The 22369-nt window shown below is 42.4% G+C and overlaps 2 non-coding genes across 2 annotated transcripts; both read right to left on the bottom strand.

Annotated features, from left to right (window-relative positions):
* Positions 1-17154: 17154 nt before the first annotated feature.
* Positions 17155-17227, bottom strand: TRNAT-CGU (transfer RNA threonine (anticodon CGU)). The gene has a single exon. It is a non-coding gene; the product is annotated as a tRNA-Thr (tRNA).
* A 4072-nt stretch (positions 17228-21299) lies between these two features.
* Positions 21300-21372, bottom strand: TRNAT-CGU (transfer RNA threonine (anticodon CGU)). The gene has a single exon. It is a non-coding gene; the product is annotated as a tRNA-Thr (tRNA).
* Positions 21373-22369: the final 997 nt, after the last annotated feature.

Here is a 22369-nt window from a genome sequence, read left to right as displayed (position 1 = left end):
ATATAACAGACAGTAATGCCAAGGAGTGTACAGGGGAAGCTATTAGAACCAATGGAATGTAAATAAGAAGAAAGAAGAAAGAAAAGTGGATGAAAAAATAACCAGCTGTGAGCAGGAATCGAACCTACGACCTTCGAATAACGCGTTCGATGCTCTAACCACTGAGCTATCACAGCGGCCCTCCCTCCATCCACTTTTTGGGGTTTATATGTGAATTTAGAAGTAGGAGTGACAGTCAGCGCCATCTATAAGCCAAACAACGAGCGTGAAAACACTCTTATTCGCATGTTTGGCGTCACGTAGCACGTGAACTTATTATGAGCGGGCAGCTGATTAATTGTCCCTCTTATACAACATAAACACACCAAGTCTGCCAGTACGAGACCCTCGTTCAATGAAATAAGGGAGAGAAGTGTATACCTAAGGGCTCGTATTTCCGTGTTTTAACACAATATTAATGAGATATAACAGACAGTAATGCCAAGGAGGGTACAGGGGAAGCTATTAGAACCAATGGAATGTAAATAAGAAGAAAGAAGAAAGAAAAGTGGATGAAAAAATTACCAGCTGTGAGCAGGAATCGAACCTACGACCATCGAATAACGCGTTCGATGCTCTAACCACTGAGCTATCACAGCGGCCCTCCCTCCATCCACTTTTTGGGGTTTATATGTGAATTTAGAAGTAGGAGTGACAGTCAGCGCCATCTATAAGCCAAACAACGAGCGTGAAAACACTCTTATTCGCATGTTTGGCGTCACGTAGCACGTGAACTTATTATGAGTGGGCAGCTGATTAATTGTCCCTCTTATACAACATAAACACACCAAGTCTGCCAGTACGAGACCCTCGTTCAATGAAATAAGGGAGAGAAGTGTATACCTAAGGGCTCGTATTTCCGTGTTTTAACACAATATTAATGAGATATAACAGACAGTAATGCCAACGAGTGTACAGGGGAAGCTATTAGAACCAATGGAATGTAAATAAGAAGAAAGAAGAAAGAAAAGTGGATGAAAAAATTACCAGCTGTGAGCAGGAATCGAACCTACGACCTTCGAATAACGCGTTCGATGCTCTAACCACTGAGCTATCACAGCGGCCCTCCCTCCATCCACTTTTTGGGGTTTATATGTGAATTTAGAAGTAGGAGTGACAGTCAGCGCCATCTATAGGCCAAACAACGAGCATGAAAACACTCTCATTCGCATGTTTGGCGTCACGTAGCACGTGAACTTATTATGAGCGGGCAGCTGATTAATTGTCCCTCTTATACAACATAAACACACCAAGTCTGCCAGTACGAGACCCTCGTTCAATGAAATAAGGGAGAGAAGTGTATACCTAAGGGCTCGTATTTCCGTGTTTCAACACAATATTAATGAGATATAACAGACAGTAATGCCAAGGAGTGTACAGGGGAAGCTATTAGAACCAATGGAATGTAAATAAGAAGAAAGAAGAAAGAAAAGTGGATGAAAAAATTACCAGCTGTGAGCAGGAATCGAACCTACGACCTTCGAATAACGCGTTCGATGCTCTAACCACTGAGCTATCACAGCGGCCCTCCCTCCATCCACTTTTTGGGGTTTATATGTGAATTTAGAAGTAGGAGTGACAGTCAGCGCCATCTATAAGCCAAACAACGAGCGTGAAAACACTCTTATTCGAATGTTTGGCGTCACGTAGCACGTGAACTTATTATGAGCGGGCAGCTGATTAATTGTCCCTCTTATACAACATAAACACACCAAGTCTGCCAGTACGAGACCCTCGTTCAATGAAATAAGGGAGAGAAGTGTATACCTAAGGGCTCGTATTTCCGTGTTTTAACACAATATTAATGAGATATAACAGACAGTAATGCCAAGGAGTGTACAGGGGAAGCTATTAGAACCAATGGAATGTAAATAAGAAGAAAGAAGAAAGAAAAGTGGTTGAAAAAATTAGCAGCTGTGAGCAGGATCGAACCTACGACCTTCGAATAACGCGTTCGATGCTCTAACCACTGAGCTATCACAGCGGCCCTCCCTCCATCCACTTTTTGGGGTTTATATGTGAATTTAGAAGTAGGAGTGACAGTCAGCGCCATCTATAAGCCAAACAACGAGCGTGAAAACACTCTTATTCGCATGTTTAGCGTCACGTAGCACGTGAACTTATTGTGAGCGGGCAGCTGATTAATTGTCCCTCTTATACAACATAAACACACCAAGTCTGCCAGTACGAGACCCTCGTTCAATGAAATAAGGCAGAGAAGTGTATACCTAAGGGCTCGTATTTCCGTGTTTTAACACAATATTAATGAGATATAACAGACAGTAATGCCAAGGAGTGTACAGGGGAAGCTATTAGAACCAATGGAATGTAAATAAGAAGAAAGAAAAGTGGATGAAAAAATTACCAGCTGTGAGCAGGAATCGAACCTACGACCTTCGAATAACGCGTTCGATGCTCTAACCACTGAGCTATCACAGCGGCCCTCCCTCCATCCACTTTTTGGGGTTTATATGTGAATTTAGAAGTAGGAGTGACAGTCAGCGCCATCTATAAGCCAAACAACGAGCGTGAAAACACTCTTATTCGCATGTTTGGCGTCACGTAGCACGTGAACTTATGAGCGGGCAGCTGATCAGTTGTCCCTCTTATACAACATAAACACACCAAGTCTGCCAGTACGAGACCCTCGTTCAATGAAATAAGGGAGAGAAGTGTATACCTAAGGGCTCGTATTTCCGTGTTTTAACACAATATTAATGAGATATAACAGACAGTAATGCCAAGGAGTGTACAGGGGAAGCAATTAGAACCAATGGAATGTAAATAAGAAGAAAGAAGAAAGAAAAGTGGATGAAAAAATTAGCAGCTGTGAGCAGGAATCGAACCTACGACCTTCGAATAACGCGTTCGATGCTCTAACCACTGAGCTATCACATCGGCCCTCCCTCCATCCACTTTTTGGGGTTTATATGTGAATTTAGAAGTAGGAGTGACAGTCAGCGCCATCTATAAGCCAAACAACGAGCGTGAAAACACTCTTATTCGCATGTTTGGCGTCACGTAGCACGTGAACTTATTATGAGCGGGCAGCTGATTAATTGTCCCTCTTATACAACATAAACACACCAAGTCTGCCAGTACGAGACCCTCGTTCAATGAAATAAGGGAGAGAAGTGTATACCTAAGGGCTCGTATTTCCGTGTTTTAACACAATATTAATGAGATATAACAGACAGTAATGCCAAGGAGTGTACAGGGGAAGCTATTAGAACCAATGGAATGTAAATAAGAAGAAAGAAGAAAGAAAAGTGGATGAAAAAATTACCAGCTGTGAGCAGGAATCGAACCTACGACCATCGAATAACGCGTTCGATGCTCTAACCACTGAGCTATCACAGCGGCCCTCCCTCCATCCACTTTTTGGGGTTTATATGTGAATTTAGAAGTAGGAGTGACAGTCAGCGCCATCTATAAGCCAAACAACGAGCGTGAAAACACTCTTATTCGCATGTTTGGCGTCACGTAGCACGTGAACTTATTATGAGTGGGCAGCTGATTAATTGTCCCTCTTATACAACATAAACACACCAAGTCTGCCAGTACGAGACCCTCGTTCAATGAAATAAGGGAGAGAAGTGTATACCTAAGGGCTCGTATTTCCGTGTTTTAACACAATATTAATGAGATATAACAGACAGTAATGCCAACGAGTGTACAGGGGAAGCTATTAGAACCAATGGAATGTAAATAAGAAGAAAGAAGAAAGAAAAGTGGATGAAAAAATTACCAGCTGTGAGCAGGAATCGAACCTACGACCTTCGAATAACGCGTTCGATGCTCTAACCACTGAGCTATCACAGCGGCCCTCCCTCCATCCACTTTTTGGGGTTTATATGTGAATTTAGAAGTAGGAGTGACAGTCAGCACCATCTATAGGCCAAACAACGAGCATGAAAACACTCTTATTCGCATGTTTGGCGTCACGTAGCACGTGAACTTATTATGAGCGGGCAGCTGATTAATTGTCCCTCTTATACAACATAAACACACCAAGTCTGCCAGTACGAGACCCTCGTTCAATGAAATAAGGGAGAGAAGTGTATACCTAAGGGCTCGTATTTCCGTGTTTCAACACAATATTAATGAGATATAACAGACAGTAATGCCAAGGAGTGTACAGGGGAAGCTATTAGAACCAATGGAATGTAAATAAGAAGAAAGAAGAAAGAAAAGTGGATGAAAAAATTACCAGCTGTGAGCAGGAATCGAACCTACGACCTTCGAATAACGCGTTCGATGCTCTAACCACTGAGCTATCACAGCGGCCCTCCCTCCATCCACTTTTTGGGGTTTATATGTGAATTTAGAAGTAGGAGTGACAGTCAGCGCCATCTATAAGCCAAACAACGAGCGTGAAAACACTCTTATTCGAATGTTTGGCGTCACGTAGCACGTGAACTTATTATGAGCGGGCAGCTGATTAATTGTCCCTCTTATACAACATAAACACACCAAGTCTGCCAGTACGAGACCCTCGTTCAATGAAATAAGGGAGAGAAGTGTATACCTAAGGGCTCGTATTTCCGTGTTTTAACACAATATTAATGAGATATAACAGACAGTAATGCCAAGGAGTGTACAGGGGAAGCTATTAGAACCAATGGAATGTAAATAAGAAGAAAGAAGAAAGAAAAGTGGATGAAAAAATTAGCAGCTGTGAGCAGGAATCGAACCTACGACCTTCGAATAACGCGTTCGATGCTCTAACCACTGAGCTATCACAGCGGCCCTCCCTCCATCCACTTTTTGGGGTTTATATGTGAATTTAGAAGTAGGAGTGACAGTCAGCGCCATCTATAAGCCAAACAACGAGCGTGAAAACACTCTTATTCGCATGTTTGGCGTCACGTAGCACGTGAACTTATTGTGAGCGGGCAGCTGATTAATTGTCCCTCTTATACAACATAAACACACCAAGTCTGCCAGTACGAGACCCTCGTTCAATGAAATAAGGCAGAGAAGTGTATACCTAAGGGCTCGTGTTTCCGTGTTTTAACACAATATTAATGAGATATAACAGACAGTAATGCCAAGGAGTGTACAGGGGAAGCTATTAGAACCAATGGAATGTAAATAAGAAGAAAGAAAAGTGGATGAAAAAATTACCAGCTGTGAGCAGGAATCGAACCTACGACCTTCGAATAACGCGTTCGATGCTCTAACCACTGAGCTATCACAGCGGCCCTCCCTCCATCCAATTTTTGGGGTTTATATGTGAATTTAGAAGTAGGAGTGACAGTCAGCGCCATCTATAAGCCAAACAACGAGCGTGAAAACACTCTTATTCGCATGTTTGGCGTCACGTAGCACGTGAACTTATGAGCGGGCAGCTGATTAATTGTCCCTCTTATACAACATAAACACACCAAGTCTGCCAGTACGAGACCCTCGTTCAATGAAATAAGGGAGAGAAGTGTATACCTAAGGGCTCGTATTTCCGTGTTTTAACACAATATTAATGAGATATAACAGACAGTAATGCCAAGGAGTGTACAGGGGAAGCTATTAGAACCAATGGAATGTAAATAAGAAGAAAGAAGAAAGAAAAGTGGATGAAAAAATTACCAGCTGTGAGCAGGAATCGAACCTACGACCTTCGAATAACGCGTTCGATGCTCTAACCACTGAGCTATCACAGCGGCCCTCCCTCCATCCACTTTTTGGGGTTTATATGTGAATTTAGAAGTAGGAGTGACAGTCAGCGCCATCTATAAGCCAAACAACGAGCGTGAAAACACTCTTATTCGCATGTTTGGCGTCACGTAGCACGTGAACTTATTATGAGCGGGCAGCTGATTAATTGTCCCTCTTATACAACATAAACACACCAAGTCTGCCAGTACGAGACCCTCGTTCAATGAAATAAGGGAGAGAAGTGTATACCTAAGGGCTCGTATTTCCGTGTTTTAACACAATATTAATGAGATATAACAGACAGTAATGCCAAGGAGTGTACAGGGGAAGCAATTAGAACCAATGGAATGTAAATAAGAAGAAAGAAGAAAGAAAAGTGGATGAAAAAATTAGCAGCTGTGAGCAGGAATCGAACCTACGACCTTCGAATAACGCGTTCGATGCTCTAACCACTGAGCTATCACATCGGCCCTCCCTCCATCCACTTTTTGGGGTTTATATGTGAATTTAGAAGTAGGAGTGACAGTAAGCGCCATCTATAAGCCAAACAACGAGCGTGAAAACACTCTTATTCGCATGTTTGGCGTCATGTAGCACGTGAACTTTTTATGAGCGGGCAGCTGATTAATTGTCCCTCTTATACAACATAAACACACCAAGTCTGCCAGTACGAGACCCTCGTTCAATGAAATAAGGGAGAGAAGTGTATACCTAAGGGCTCGTATTTCCGTGTTTTAACACAATATTAATGAGATATAACAGACAGTAATGCCAAGGAGTGTACAGGGGAAGCTATTAGAACCAATGGAATGTAAATAAGAAGAAAGAAGAAAGAAAAGTGGATGAAAAAATTACCAGCTGTGAGCAGGAATCGAACCTACGACCATCGAATAACGCGTTCGATGCTCTAACCACTGAGCTATCACAGCGGCCCTCCCTCCATCCACTTTTTGGGGTTTATATGTGAATTTAGAAGTAGGAGTGACAGTCAGCGCCATCTATAAGCCAAACAACGAGCGTGAAAACACTCTTATTCGAATGTTTGGCGTCACGTAGCACGTGAACTTATTATGAGCGGGCAGCTGATTAATTGTCCCTCTTATACAACATAAACACACAAAGTCTGCCAGTACGAGACCCTCGTTCAATGAAATAAGGGAGAGAAGTGTATACCTAAGGGCTCGTATTTCCGTGTTTTAACACAATATTAATGAGATATAACAGACAGTAATGCCAAGGAGTGTACAGGGGAAGCAATTAGAACCAATGGAATGTAAATAAGAAGAAAGAAGAAAGAAAAGTGGATGAAAAAATTAGCAGCTGTGAGCAGGAATCGAACCTACGACCTTCGAATAACGCGTTCGATGCTCTAACCACTGAGCTATCACATCGGCCCTCCCTCCATCCACTTTTTGGGGTTTATATGTGAATTTAGAAGTAGGAGTGACAGTCAGCGCCATCTATAAGCCAAACAACGAGCGTGAAAACACTCTTATTCGCATGTTTGGCGTCACGTAGCACGTGAACTTATTATGAGCGGGCAGCTGATTAATTGTCCCTCTTATACAACATAAACACACCAAGTCTGCCAGTACGAGACCCTCGTTCAATGAAATAAGGGAGAGAAGTGTATACCTAAGGGCTCGTATTTCCGTGTTTTAACACAATATTAATGAGATATAACAGACAGTAATGCCAAGGAGTGTACAGGGGAAGCTATTAGAACCAATGGAATGTAAATAAGAAGAAAGAAGAAAGAAAAGTGGATGAAAAAATTACCAGCTGTGAGCAGGAATCGAACCTACGACCATCGAATAACGCGTTCGATGCTCTAACCACTGAGCTATCACAGCGGCCCTCCCTCCATCCACTTTTTGGGGTTTATATGTGAATTTAGAAGTAGGAGTGACAGTCAGCGCCATCTATAAGCCAAACAACGAGCGTGAAAACACTCTTATTCGCATGTTTGGCGTCACGTAGCACGTGAACTTATTATGAGTGGGCAGCTGATTAATTGTCCCTCTTATACAACATAAACACACCAAGTCTGCCAGTACGAGACCCTCGTTCAATGAAATAAGGGAGAGAAGTGTATACCTAAGGGCTCGTATTTCCGTGTTTTAACACAATATTAATGAGATATAACAGACAGTAATGCCAACGAGTGTACAGGGGAAGCTATTAGAACCAATGGAATGTAAATAAGAAGAAAGAAGAAAGAAAAGTGGATGAAAAAATTACCAGCTGTGAGCAGGAATCGAACCTACGACCTTCGAATAACGCGTTCGATGCTCTAACCACTGAGCTATCACAGCGGCCCTCCCTCCATCCACTTTTTGGGGTTTATATGTGAATTTAGAAGTAGGAGTGACAGTCAGCACCATCTATAGGCCAAACAACGAGCATGAAAACACTCTTATTCGCATGTTTGGCGTCACGTAGCACGTGAACTTATTATGAGCGGGCAGCTGATTAATTGTCCCTCTTATACAACATAAACACACCAAGTCTGCCAGTACGAGACCCTCGTTCAATGAAATAAGGGAGAGAAGTGTATACCTAAGGGCTCGTATTTCCGTGTTTCAACACAATATTAATGAGATATAACAGACAGTAATGCCAAGGAGTGTACAGGGGAAGCTATTAGAACCAATGGAATGTAAATAAGAAGAAAGAAGAAAGAAAAGTGGATGAAAAAATTACCAGCTGTGAGCAGGAATCGAACCTACGACCTTCGAATAACGCGTTCGATGCTCTAACCACTGAGCTATCACAGCGGCCCTCCCTCCATCCACTTTTTGGGGTTTATATGTGAATTTAGAAGTAGGAGTGACAGTCAGCGCCATCTATAAGCCAAACAACGAGCGTGAAAACACTCTTATTCGAATGTTTGGCGTCACGTAGCACGTGAACTTATTATGAGCGGGCAGCTGATTAATTGTCCCTCTTATACAACATAAACACACCAAGTCTGCCAGTACGAGACCCTCGTTCAATGAAATAAGGGAGAGAAGTGTATACCTAAGGGCTCGTATTTCCGTGTTTTAACACAATATTAATGAGATATAACAGACAGTAATGCCAAGGAGTGTACAGGGGAAGCTATTAGAACCAATGGAATGTAAATAAGAAGAAAGAAGAAAGAAAAGTGGATGAAAAAATTAGCAGCTGTGAGCAGGAATCGAACCTACGACCTTCGAATAACGCGTTCGATGCTCTAACCACTGAGCTATCACAGCGGCCCTCCCTCCATCCACTTTTTGGGGTTTATATGTGAATTTAGAAGTAGGAGTGACAGTCAGCGCCATCTATAAGCCAAACAACGAGCGTGAAAACACTCTTATTCGCATGTTTGGCGTCACGTAGCACGTGAACTTATTGTGAGCGGGCAGCTGATTAATTGTCCCTCTTATACAACATAAACACACCAAGTCTGCCAGTACGAGACCCTCGTTCAATGAAATAAGGCAGAGAAGTGTATACCTAAGGGCTCGTGTTTCCGTGTTTTAACACAATATTAATGAGATATAACAGACAGTAATGCCAAGGAGTGTACAGGGGAAGCTATTAGAACCAATGGAATGTAAATAAGAAGAAAGAAAAGTGGATGAAAAAATTACCAGCTGTGAGCAGGAATCGAACCTACGACCTTCGAATAACGCGTTCGATGCTCTAACCACTGAGCTATCACAGCGGCCCTCCCTCCATCCAATTTTTGGGGTTTATATGTGAATTTAGAAGTAGGAGTGACAGTCAGCGCCATCTATAAGCCAAACAACGAGCGTGAAAACACTCTTATTCGCATGTTTGGCGTCACGTAGCACGTGAACTTATGAGCGGGCAGCTGATTAATTGTCCCTCTTATACAACATAAACACACCAAGTCTGCCAGTACGAGACCCTCGTTCAATGAAATAAGGGAGAGAAGTGTATACCTAAGGGCTCGTATTTCCGTGTTTTAACACAATATTAATGAGATATAACAGACAGTAATGCCAAGGAGTGTACAGGGGAAGCTATTAGAACCAATGGAATGTAAATAAGAAGAAAGAAGAAAGAAAAGTGGATGAAAAAATTACCAGCTGTGAGCAGGAATCGAACCTACGACCTTCGAATAACGCGTTCGATGCTCTAACCACTGAGCTATCACAGCGGCCCTCCCTCCATCCACTTTTTGGGGTTTATATGTGAATTTAGAAGTAGGAGTGACAGTCAGCGCCATCTATAAGCCAAACAACGAGCGTGAAAACACTCTTATTCGCATGTTTGGCGTCACGTAGCACGTGAACTTATTATGAGCGGGCAGCTGATTAATTGTCCCTCTTATACAACATAAACACACCAAGTCTGCCAGTACGAGACCCTCGTTCAATGAAATAAGGGAGAGAAGTGTATACCTAAGGGCTCGTATTTCCGTGTTTTAACACAATATTAATGAGATATAACAGACAGTAATGCCAAGGAGTGTACAGGGGAAGCAATTAGAACCAATGGAATGTAAATAAGAAGAAAGAAGAAAGAAAAGTGGATGAAAAAATTAGCAGCTGTGAGCAGGAATCGAACCTACGACCTTCGAATAACGCGTTCGATGCTCTAACCACTGAGCTATCACATCGGCCCTCCCTCCATCCACTTTTTGGGGTTTATATGTGAATTTAGAAGTAGGAGTGACAGTAAGCGCCATCTATAAGCCAAACAACGAGCGTGAAAACACTCTTATTCGCATGTTTGGCGTCATGTAGCACGTGAACTTTTTATGAGCGGGCAGCTGATTAATTGTCCCTCTTATACAACATAAACACACCAAGTCTGCCAGTACGAGACCCTCGTTCAATGAAATAAGGGAGAGAAGTGTATACCTAAGGGCTCGTATTTCCGTGTTTTAACACAATATTAATGAGATATAACAGACAGTAATGCCAAGGAGTGTACAGGGGAAGCTATTAGAACCAATGGAATGTAAATAAGAAGAAAGAAGAAAGAAAAGTGGATGAAAAAATTACCAGCTGTGAGCAGGAATCGAACCTACGACCATCGAATAACGCGTTCGATGCTCTAACCACTGAGCTATCACAGCGGCCCTCCCTCCATCCACTTTTTGGGGTTTATATGTGAATTTAGAAGTAGGAGTGACAGTCAGCGCCATCTATAAGCCAAACAACGAGCGTGAAAACACTCTTATTCGAATGTTTGGCGTCACGTAGCACGTGAACTTATTATGAGCGGGCAGCTGATTAATTGTCCCTCTTATACAACATAAACACACAAAGTCTGCCAGTACGAGACCCTCGTTCAATGAAATAAGGGAGAGAAGTGTATACCTAAGGGCTCGTATTTCCGTGTTTTAACACAATATTAATGAGATATAACAGACAGTAATGCCAAGGAGTGTACAGGGGAAGCAATTAGAACCAATGGAATGTAAATAAGAAGAAAGAAGAAAGAAAAGTGGATGAAAAAATTAGCAGCTGTGAGCAGGAATCGAACCTACGACCTTCGAATAACGCGTTCGATGTCTAACCACTGAGCTATCACATCGGCCCTCCCTCCATCCACTTTTTGGGGTTTATATGTGAATTTAGAAGTAGGAGTGACAGTAAGCGCCATCTATAAGCCAAACAACGAGCGTGAAAACACTCTTATTCGCATGTTTGGCGTCACGTAGCACGTGAACTTATTATGAGCGGGCAGCTGATTATTGTCCCTCTTATACAACATAAACACACCAAGTCTGCCAGTACGAGACCCTCGTTCAATGAAATAAGGGAGAGAAGTGTATACCTAAGGGCTCGTATTTCCGTGTTTTAACACAATATTAATGAGATATAACAGACAGTAATGCCAAGGAGTGTACAGGGGAAGCTATTAGAACCAATGGAATGTAAATAAGAAGAAAGAAGAAAGAAAAGTGGATGAAAAAATTACCAGCTGTGAGCAGGAATCGAACCTACGACCATCGAATAACGCGTTCGATGCTCTAACCACTGAGCTATCACAGCGGCCCTCCCTCCATCCACTTTTTGGGGTTTATATGTGAATTTAGAAGTAGGAGTGACAGTCAGCGCCATCTATAAGCCAAACAACGAGCGTGAAAACACTCTTATTCGCATGTTTGGCGTCACGTAGCACGTGAACTTATTATGAGTGGGCAGCTGATTAATTGTCCCTCTTATACAACATAAACACACCAAGTCTGCCAGTACGAGACCCTCGTTCAATGAAATAAGGGAGAGAAGTGTATACCTAAGGGCTCGTATTTCCGTGTTTTCACACAATATTAATGAGATATAACAGACAGTAATGCCAACGAGTGTACAGGGGAAGCTATTAGAACCAATGGAATGTAAATAAGAAGAAAGAAGAAAGAAAAGTGGATGAAAAAATTACCAGCTGTGAGCAGGAATCGAACCTACGACCTTCGAATAACGCGTTCGATGCTCTAACCACTGAGCTATCACAGCGGCCCTCCCTCCATCCACTTTTTGGGGTTTATATGTGAATTTAGAAGTAGGAGTGACAGTCAGCGCCATCTATAGGCCAAACAACGAGCATGAAAACACTCTTATTCGCATGTTTGGCGTCACGTAGCACGTGAACTTATTATGAGCGGGCAGCTGATTAATTGTCCCTCTTATACAACATAAACACACCAAGTCTGCCAGTACGAGACCCTCGTTCAATGAAATAAGGGAGAGAAGTGTATACCTAAGGGCTCGTATTTCCGTGTTTCAACACAATATTAATGAGATATAACAGACAGTAATGCCAAGGAGTGTACAGGGGAAGCTATTAGAACCAATGGAATGTAAATAAGAAGAAAGAAGAAAGAAAAGTGGATGAAAAAATTACCAGCTGTGAGCAGGAATCGAACCTACGACCTTCGAATAACGCGTTCGATGCTCTAACCACTGAGCTATCACAGCGGCCCTCCCTCCATCCACTTTTTGGGGTTTATATGTGAATTTAGAAGTAGGAGTGACAGTCAGCGCCATCTATAAGCCAAACAACGACCGTGAAAACACTCTTATTCGAATGTTTGGCGTCACGTAGCACGTGAACTTATTATGAGCGGGCAGCTGATTAATTGTCCCTCTTATACAACATAAACACACCAAGTCTGCCAGTACGAGACCCTCGTTCAATGAAATAAGGGAGAGAAGTGTATACCTAAGGGCTCGTATTTCCGTGTTTTAACACAATATTAATGAGATATAACAGACAGTAATGCCAAGGAGTGTACAGGGGAAGCTATTAGAACCAATGGAATGTAAATAAGAAGAAAGAAGAAAGAAAAGTGGATGAAAAAATTAGCAGCTGTGAGCAGGAATCGAACCTACGACCTTCGAATAACGCGTTCGATGCTCTAACCACTGAGCTATCACAGCGGCCCTCCCTCCATCCACTTTTTGGGGTTTATATGTGAATTTAGAAGTAGGAGTGACAGTCAGCGCCATCTATAAGCCAAACAACGAGCGTGAAAACACTCTTATTCGCATGTTTGGCGTCACGTAGCACGTGAACTTATTGTGAGCGGGCAGCTGATTAATTGTCCCTCTTATACAACATAGACACACCAAGTCTGCCAGTACGAGACCCTCGTTCAATGAAATAAGGCAGAGAAGTGTATACCTAAGGGCTCGTATTTCCGTGTTTTAATACAATATTAATGAGATATAACAGACAGTAATGCCAAGGAGTGTACAGGGGAAGCTATTAGAACCAATGGAATGTAAATAAGAAGAAAGAAAAGTGGATGAAAAAATTACCAGCTGTGAGCAGGAATCGAACCTACGACCTTCGAATAACGCGTTCGATGCTCTAACCACTGAGCTATCACAGCGGCCCTCCCTCCATCCACTTTTTGGGGTTTATATGTGAATTTAGAAGTAGGAGTGACAGTCAGCGCCATCTATAAGCCAAACAACGAGCGTGAAAACACTCTTATTCGCATGTTTGGCGTCACGTAGCACGTGAACTTATGAGCGGGCAGCTGATTAATTGTCCCTCTTATACAACATAAACACACAAAGTCTGCCAGTACGAGACCCTCGTTCAATGAAATAAGGGAGAGAAGTGTATACCTATGGGCTCGTATTTCCGTGTTTTAACACAATATTAATGAGATATAACAGACAGTAATGCCAAGGAGTGTACAGGGGAAGCTATTAGAACCAATGGAATGTAAATAAGAAGAAAGAAGAAAGAAAAGTGGATGAAAAAATTACCAGCTGTGAGCAGGAATCGAACCTACGACCTTCGAATAACGCGTTCGATGCTCTAACCACTGAGCTATCACAGCGGCCCTCCCTCCATCCACTTTTTGGGGTTTATATGTGAATTTAGAAGTAGGAGTGACAGTCAGCGCCATCTATAAGCCAAACAACGAGCGTGAAAACACTCTTATTCGCATGTTTGGCGTCACGTAGCACGTGAACTTATTATGAGCGGGCAGCTGATTAATTGTCCCTCTTATACAACATAAACACACCAAGTCTGCCAGTACGAGACCCTCGTTCAATGAAATAAGGGAGAGAAGGGTATACCTAAGGGCTCGTATTTCCGTGTTTTAACACAATATTAATGAGATATAACAGACAGTAATGCCAAGGAGTGTACAGGGGAAGCAATTAGAACCAATGGAATGTAAATAAGAAGAAAGAAGAAAGAAAAGTGGATGAAAAAATTAGCAGTTGTGAGCAGGAATCGAACCTACGACCTTCGAATAACGCGTTCGATGCTCTAACCACTGAGCTATCACATCGGCCCTCCCTCCATCCACTTTTTGGGGTTTATATGTGAATTTAGAAGTAGGAGTGACAGTAAGCGCCATCTATAAGCCAAACAACGAGCGTGAAAACACTCTTATTCGCATGTTTGGCGTCACGTAGCACGTGAACTTTTTATGAGCGGGCAGCTGATTAATTGTCCCTCTTATACAACATAAACACACCAAGTCTGCCAGTACGAGACCCTCGTTCAATGAAATAAGGGAGAGAAGTGTATACCTAAGGGCTCGTATTTCCGTGTTTTAACACAATATTAATGAGATATAACAGACAGTAATGCCAACAAGTGTACAGGGGAAGCTATTAGAACCAATGGAATGTAAATAAGAAGAAAGAAGAAAGAAAAGTGGATGAAAAAATTACCAGCTGTGAGCAGGAATCGAACCTACGACCATCGAATAACGCGGTCGATGCTCTAACCACTGAGCTATCACAGCGGCCCTCCCTCCATCCACTTTTTGGGGTTTATATGTGAATTTAGAAGTAGGAGTGACAGTCAGCGCCATCTATAAGCCAAACAACGAGCGTGAAAACACTCTTATTCGAATGTTTGGCGTCACGTAGCACGTGAACTTATTATGAGCGGGCAGCTGATTAATTGTCCCTCTTATACAACATAAACACACAAAGTCTGCCAGTACGAGACCCTCGTTCAATGAAATAAGGGAGAGAAGTGTATACCTAAGGGCTCGTATTTCCGTGTTTTAACACAATATTAAGGAGATATAACAGACAGTAATGCCAAGGAGTGTACAGGGGAAGCAATTAGAACCAATGGAATGTAAATAAGAAGAAAGAAGAAAGAAAAGTGGATGAAAAAATTAGCAGCTGTGAGCAGGAATCGAACCTACGACCTTCGAATAACGCGTTCGATGCTCTAACCACTGAGCTATCACATCGGCCCTCCCTCCATCCACTTTTTGGGGTTTATATGTGAATTTAGAAGTAGGAGTGACAGTAAGCGCCATCTATAAGCCAAACAACGAGCGTGAAAACACTCTTATTCGCATGTTTGGCGTCACGTAGCACGTGAACTTATTATGAGCGGGCAGCTGATTAATTGTCCCTCTTATACAACATAAACACACCAAGTCTGCCAGTACGAGACCCTCGTTCAATGAAATAAGGGAGAGAAGTGTATACCTAAGGGCTCGTATTTCCGTGTTTTAACACAATATTAATGAGATATAACAGACAGTAATGCCAAGGAGTGTACAGGGGAAGCTATTAGAACCAATGGAATGTAAATAAGAAGAAAGAAGAAAGAAAAGTGGATGAAAAAATTACCAGCTGTGAGCAGGAATCGAACCTACGACCATCGAATAACGCGTTCGATGCTCTAACCACTGAGCTATCACAGCGGCCCTCCCTCCATCCACTTTTTGGGGTTTATATGTGAATTTAGAAGTAGGAGTGACAGTCAGCGCCATCTATAAGCCAAACAACGAGCGTGAAAACACTCTTATTCGCATGTTTGGCGTCACGTAGCACGTGAACTTATTATGAGTGGGCAGCTGATTAATTGTCCCTCTTATACAACATAAACACACCAAGTCTGCCAGTACGAGACCCTCGTTCAATGAAATAAGGGAGAGAAGTGTATACCTAAGGGCTCGTATTTCCGTGTTTTAACACAATATTAATGAGATAAAACAGACAGTAATGCCAACGAGTGTACAGGGAAAGCTATTAGAACCAATGGAATGTAAATAAGAAGAAAGAAGAAAGAAAAGTGGATGAAAAAATTACCAGCTGTGAGCAGGAATCGAACCTACGACCTTCGAATAACGCGTTCGATGCTCTAACCACTGAGCTATCACAGCGGCCCTCCCTCCATCCACTTTTTGGGGTTTATATGTGAATTTAGAAGTAGGGGTGACAGTCAGCGCCATCTATAAGCCAAACAACGAGCATGAAAACACTCTTATTCGCATGTTTGGCGTCACGTAGCACGTGAACTTATTATGAGCGGGCAGCTGATTAATTGTCCCTCTTATACAACATAAACACACCAAGTCTGCCAGTACGAGACCCTCGTTCAATGAAATAAGGGAGAGAAGTGTATACCTAAGGGCTCGTATTTCAGTGTTTTAACACAATGTTAATGAGATATAACAGACAGTAATGCCAAGGAGTGTACAGGGGAAGCTATTAGAACCAATGGAATGTAAATAAGAAGAAAGAAGAAAGAAAAGTGGATGAAAAAATTACCAGCTGTGAGCAGGAATCGAACCTACGACCTTCGAATAACGCGTTCGATGCTCTAACCACTGAGCTATCACAGCGGCCCTCCCTCCATCCACTTTTTGGGGTTTATATGTGAATTTAGAAGTAGGAGTGACAGTCAGCGCCATCTATAAGCCAAACAACGAGCGTGAAAACACTCTTATTCGAATGTTTGGCGTCACGTAGCACGTGAACTTATTATGAGCGGGCAGCTGATTAATTGTCCCTCTTATACAACATAAACACACAAAGTCTGCCAGTACGAGACCCTCGTTCAATGAAATAAGGGAGAGAAGTGTATACCTAAGGGCTCGTATTTCCGTGTTTTAACACAATATTAATGAGATATAACAGACAGTAATGCCAAGGAGTGTACAGGGGAAGCTATTAGAACCAATGGAATGTAAATAGGAAGAAAGAAGAAAGAAAAGTGGATGAAAAAATTAGCAGCTGTGAGCAGGAATCGAACCTACGACCTTCGAATTACGCGTTCGATGCTCTAACCACTGAGCTATCACAGCGGCCCTCCCTCCATCCACTTTTTGGGGTTTATATGTGAATTTAGAAGTAGGAGTGACAGTCAGCGCCATCTATAAGCCAAACAACGAGCGTGAAAACACTCTTATTCGCATGTTTGGCGTCACGTAGCACGTGAACTTATTATGAGCGGGCAGCTGATTAATTGTCCCTCTTATACAACATAAACACACCAAGTCTGCCAGTACGAGACCCTCGTTCAATGAAATAAGGGAGAGAAGTGTATACCTAAGGGCTCGTATTTCCGTGTTTTAACACAATATTAATGAGATATACCAGACAGTAATGCCAAGGAGTGTACAGGGGAAGCTATTAGAACCAATGGAATGTAAATAAGAAGAAAGAAGAAAGAAAAGTGGATGAAAAAATTACCAGCTGTGAGCAGGAATCGAACCTACGACCATCGAATAACGCGTTCGATGCTCTAACCACTGAGCTATCACAGCGGCCCTCCCTCCATCCACTTTTTGGGGTTTATATGTGAATTTAGAAGTAGGAGTGACAGTCAGCGCCATCTATAAGCCAAACAACGAGCGTGAAAACACTCTTATTCGCATGTTTGGCGTCACGTAGCACGTGAACTTATTATGAGTGGGCAGCTGATTAATTGTCCCTCTTATACAACATAAACACACCAAGTCTGCCAGTACGAGACCCTCGTTCAATGAAATAAGGCAGAGAAGTGTATACCTAAGGGCTCGTATTTCCGTGTTTTAACACAATATTAATGAGATATAACAGACAGTAATGCCAAGGAGTGTACAGGGGAAGCTATTAGAACCAATGGAATGTAAATAAGAAGAAAGAAAAGTGGATGAAAAAATTACCAGCTGTGAGCAGGAATCGAACCTACGACCTTCGAATAACGCGTTCGATGCTCTAACCACTGAGCTATCACAGCGGCCCTCCCTCCATCCACTTTTTGGGGTTTATATGTGAATTTAGAAGTAGGAGTGACAGTCAGCGCCATCTATAAGCCAAACAACGAGCGTGAAAACACTCTTATTCGCATGTTTGGCGTCACGTAGCACGTGAACTTATGAGCGGGCAGCTGATTAATTGTCCCTCTTATACAACATAAACACACCAAGTCTGCCAGTACGAGACCCTCGTTCAATGAAATAAGGGAGAGAAGTGTATACCTAAGGGCTCGTATTTCCGTGTTTTAACACAATATTAATGAGATATAACAGACAGTAATGCCAAGGAGTGTACAGGGGAAGCTATTAGAACCAATGGAATGTAAATAAGAAGAAAGAAGAAAGAAAAGTGGATGAAAAAATTACCAGCTGTGAGCAGGAATCGAACCTACGACCTTCGAATAACGCGTTCGATGCTCTAACCACTGAGCTATCACAGCGGCCCTCCCTCCATCCACTTTTTGGGGTTTATATGTGAATTTAGAAGTAGGAGTGACAGTCAGCGCCATCTATAAGCCAAACAACGAGCGTGAAAACACTCTTATTCGCATGTTTGGCGTCACGTAGCACGTGAACTTATTATGAGCGGGCAGCTGATTAATTGTCCCTCTTATACAACATAAACACACCAAGTCTGCCAGTACGAGACCCTCGTTCAATGAAATAAGGGAGAGAAGTGTATACCTAAGGGCTCGTATTTCCGTGTTTTAACACAATATTAATGAGATATAACAGACAGTAATGCCAAGGAGTGTACAGGGGAAGCAATTAGAACCAATGGAATGTAAATAAGAAGAAAGAAGAAAGAAAAGTGGATGAAAAAATTAGCAGCTGTGAGCAGGAATCGAACCTACGACCTTCGAATAACGCGTTCGATGCTCTAACCACTGAGCTATCACATCGGCCCTCCCTCCATCCACTTTTTGGGGTTTATATGTGAATTTAGAAGTAGGAGTGACAGTAAGCGCCATCTATAAGCCAAACAACGAGCGTGAAAACACTCTTATTCGCATGTTTGGCGTCAGGTAGCACGTGAACTTATTATGAGCGGGCAGCTGATTAATTGTCCCTCTTATACAACGTAAACACACCAAGTCTGCCAGTACGAGACCCTCGTTCAATGAAATAAGGGAGAGAAGTGTATACCTAAGGGCTCGTATTTCCGTGTTTTAACACAATATTAATGAGATATAACAGACAGTAATGCCAAGGAGTGTACAGGGGAAGCTATTAGAACCAATGGAATGTAAATAAGAAGAAAGAAAGAAAAGTGGATGAAAAAATTACCAGCTGTGAGCAGGAATCGAACCTACGACCTTCGAATAACGCGTTCGATGCTCTAACCACTGAGCTATCACATCGGCCCTCCCTCCATCCACTTTTTGGGGTTTATATGTGAATTTAGAAGTAGGAGTGACAGTAAGCGCCATCTATAAGCCAAACAACGAGCGTGAAAACACTCTTATTCGCATGTTTGGCGTCACGTAGCACGTGAACTTATTATGAGCGGGCAGCTGATTAATTGTCCCTCTTATACAACATAAACACACCAAGTCTGCCAGTACGAGACCCTCGTTCAATGAAATAAGGGAGAGAAGTGTATACCTAAGGGCTCGTATTTCCGTGTTTTAACACAATATTAATGAGATATAACAGACAGTAATGCCAAGGAGTGTACAGGGGAAGCTATTAGAACCAATGGAATGTAAATAAGAAGAAAGAAGAAAGAAAAGTGGATGAAAAAATTACCAGCTGTGAGCAGGAATCGAACCTACGACCATCGAATAACGCGTTCGATGCTCTAACCACTGAGCTATCACAGCGGCCCTCCCTCCATCCACTTTTTGGGGTTTATATGTGAATTTAGAAGTAGGAGTGACAGTCAGCGCCATCTATAAGCCAAACAACGAGCGTGAAAACACTCTTATTCGCATGTTTGGCGTCACGTAGCACGTGAACTTATTATGAGTGGGCAGCTGATTAATTGTCCCTCTTATACAACATAAACACACCAAGTCTGCCAGTACGAGACCCTCGTTCAATGAAATAAGGGAGAGAAGTGTATACCTAAGGGCTCGTATTTCCGTGTTTTAACACAATATTAATGAGATATAACAGACAGTAATGCCAACGAGTGTACAGGGGAAGCTATTAGAACCAATGGAATGTAAATAAGAAGAAAGAAGAAAGAAAAGTGGATGAAAAAATTACCAGCTGTGAGCAGGAATCGAACCTACGACCTTCGAATAACGCGTTCGATGCTCTAACCACTGAGCTATCACAGCGGCCCTCCCTCCATCCACTTTTTGGGGTTTATATGTGAATTTAGAAGTAGGAGTGACAGTCAGCGCCATCTATAAGCCAAACAACGAGCATGAAAACACTCTTATTCGCATGTTTGGCGTCACGTAGCACGTGAACTTATTATGAGCGGGCAGCTGATTAATTGTCCCTCTTATACAACATAAACACACCAAGTCTGCCAGTACGAGACCCTCGTTCAATGAAATAAGGGAGAGAAGTGTATACCTAAGGGCTCGTATTTCAGTGTTTTAACACAATATTAATGAGATATAACAGACAGTAATGCCAAGGAGTGTACAGGGGAAGCTATTAGAACCAATGGAATGTAAATAAGAAGAAAGAAGAAAGAAAAGTGGATGAAAAAATTACCAGCTGTGAGCAGGAATCGAACCTACGACCTTCGAATAACGCGTTCGATGCTCTAACCACTGAGCTATCACAGCGGCCCTCTCTCCATCCACTTTTTGGGGTTTATATGTGAATTTAGAAGTAGGAGTGACAGTCAGCGCCATCTATAAGCCAAACAACGAGCGTGAAAACACTCTTATTCGAATGTTTGGCGTCACGTAGCACGTGAACTTATTATGAGCGGGCAGCTGATTAATTGTCCCTCTTATACAACATAAACACACAAAGTCTGCCAGTACGAGACCCTCGTTCAATGAAATAAGGGAGAGAAGTGTATACCTAAGGGCTCGTATTTCCGTGTTTTAACACAATATTAATGAGATATAACAGACAGTAATGCCAAGGAGTGTACAGGGGAAGCTATTAGAACCAATGGAATGTAAATAGGAAGAAAGAAGAAAGAAAAGTGGATGAAAAAATTAGCAGCTGTGAGCAGGAATCGAACCTACGACCTTCGAATTACGCGTTCGATGCTCTAACCACTGAGCTATCACAGCGGCCCTCCCTCCATCCACTTTTTGGGGTTTATATGTGAATTTAGAAGTAGGAGTGACAGTCAGCGCCATCTATAAGCCAAACAACGAGCGTGAAAACACTCTTATTCGCATGTTTGGCGTCACGTAGCACGTGAACTTATTATGAGCGGGCAGCTGATTAATTGTCCCTCTTATACAACATAAACACACCAAGTCTGCCAGTACGAGACCCTCGTTCAATGAAATAAGGGAGAGAAGTGTATACCTAAGGGCTCGTATTTCCGTGTTTTAACACAATATTAATGAGATATACCAGACAGTAATGCCAAGGAGTGTACAGGGGAAGCTATTAGAACCAATGGAATGTAAATAAGAAGAAAGAAGAAAGAAAAGTGGATGAAAAAATTACCAGCTGTGAGCAGGAATCGAACCTACGACCTTCGAATAACGCGTTCGATGCTCTAACCACTGAGCTATCACAGCGGCCCTCCCTCCATCCACTTTTTGGGGTTTATATGTGAATTTAGAAGTAGGAGTTCACGTGCTACGTGACGCCAAACATGCGAATAAGAGTGTTTTCACGCTCGTTGTTTGGCTTATAGATGGCGCTGACTGTCACTCCTACTTCTAAATTCACATATAAACCCCAAAAAGTGGATGGAGAGAGGGCCGCTGTGATAGCTCAGTGGTTAGAGCATCGAACGCGTTATTCGAAGGTCGTAGGTTCGATTCCTGCTCACAACTGGTAATTTTTTCATCCACTTTTCTTTCTTCTTTCTTCTTATTTACATTCCATTGGTTCTAATAGCTTCCCCTGTACACTCCTTGGCATTACTGTCTGTTATATCTCATTAATATTGTGTTAAAACACGGAAATACGAGCCCTTAGGTATACACTTCTCTCCCTTATTTCATTGAACGAGGGTCTCGTACTGGCAGACTTGGTGTGTTTATGTTGTATAAGAGGGACAATTAATCAGCTGCCCGCTCATAATAAGTTCACGTGCTACGTGACGCC

This window comes from Rhipicephalus microplus, chromosome 6 (genome assembly GCF_043290135.1).
Source record: "Rhipicephalus microplus isolate Deutch F79 chromosome 6, USDA_Rmic, whole genome shotgun sequence".
Taxonomy (NCBI): domain Eukaryota; kingdom Metazoa; phylum Arthropoda; class Arachnida; order Ixodida; family Ixodidae; genus Rhipicephalus; species Rhipicephalus microplus.
This window is presented reverse-complemented; position numbering and strand designations above follow the sequence as displayed.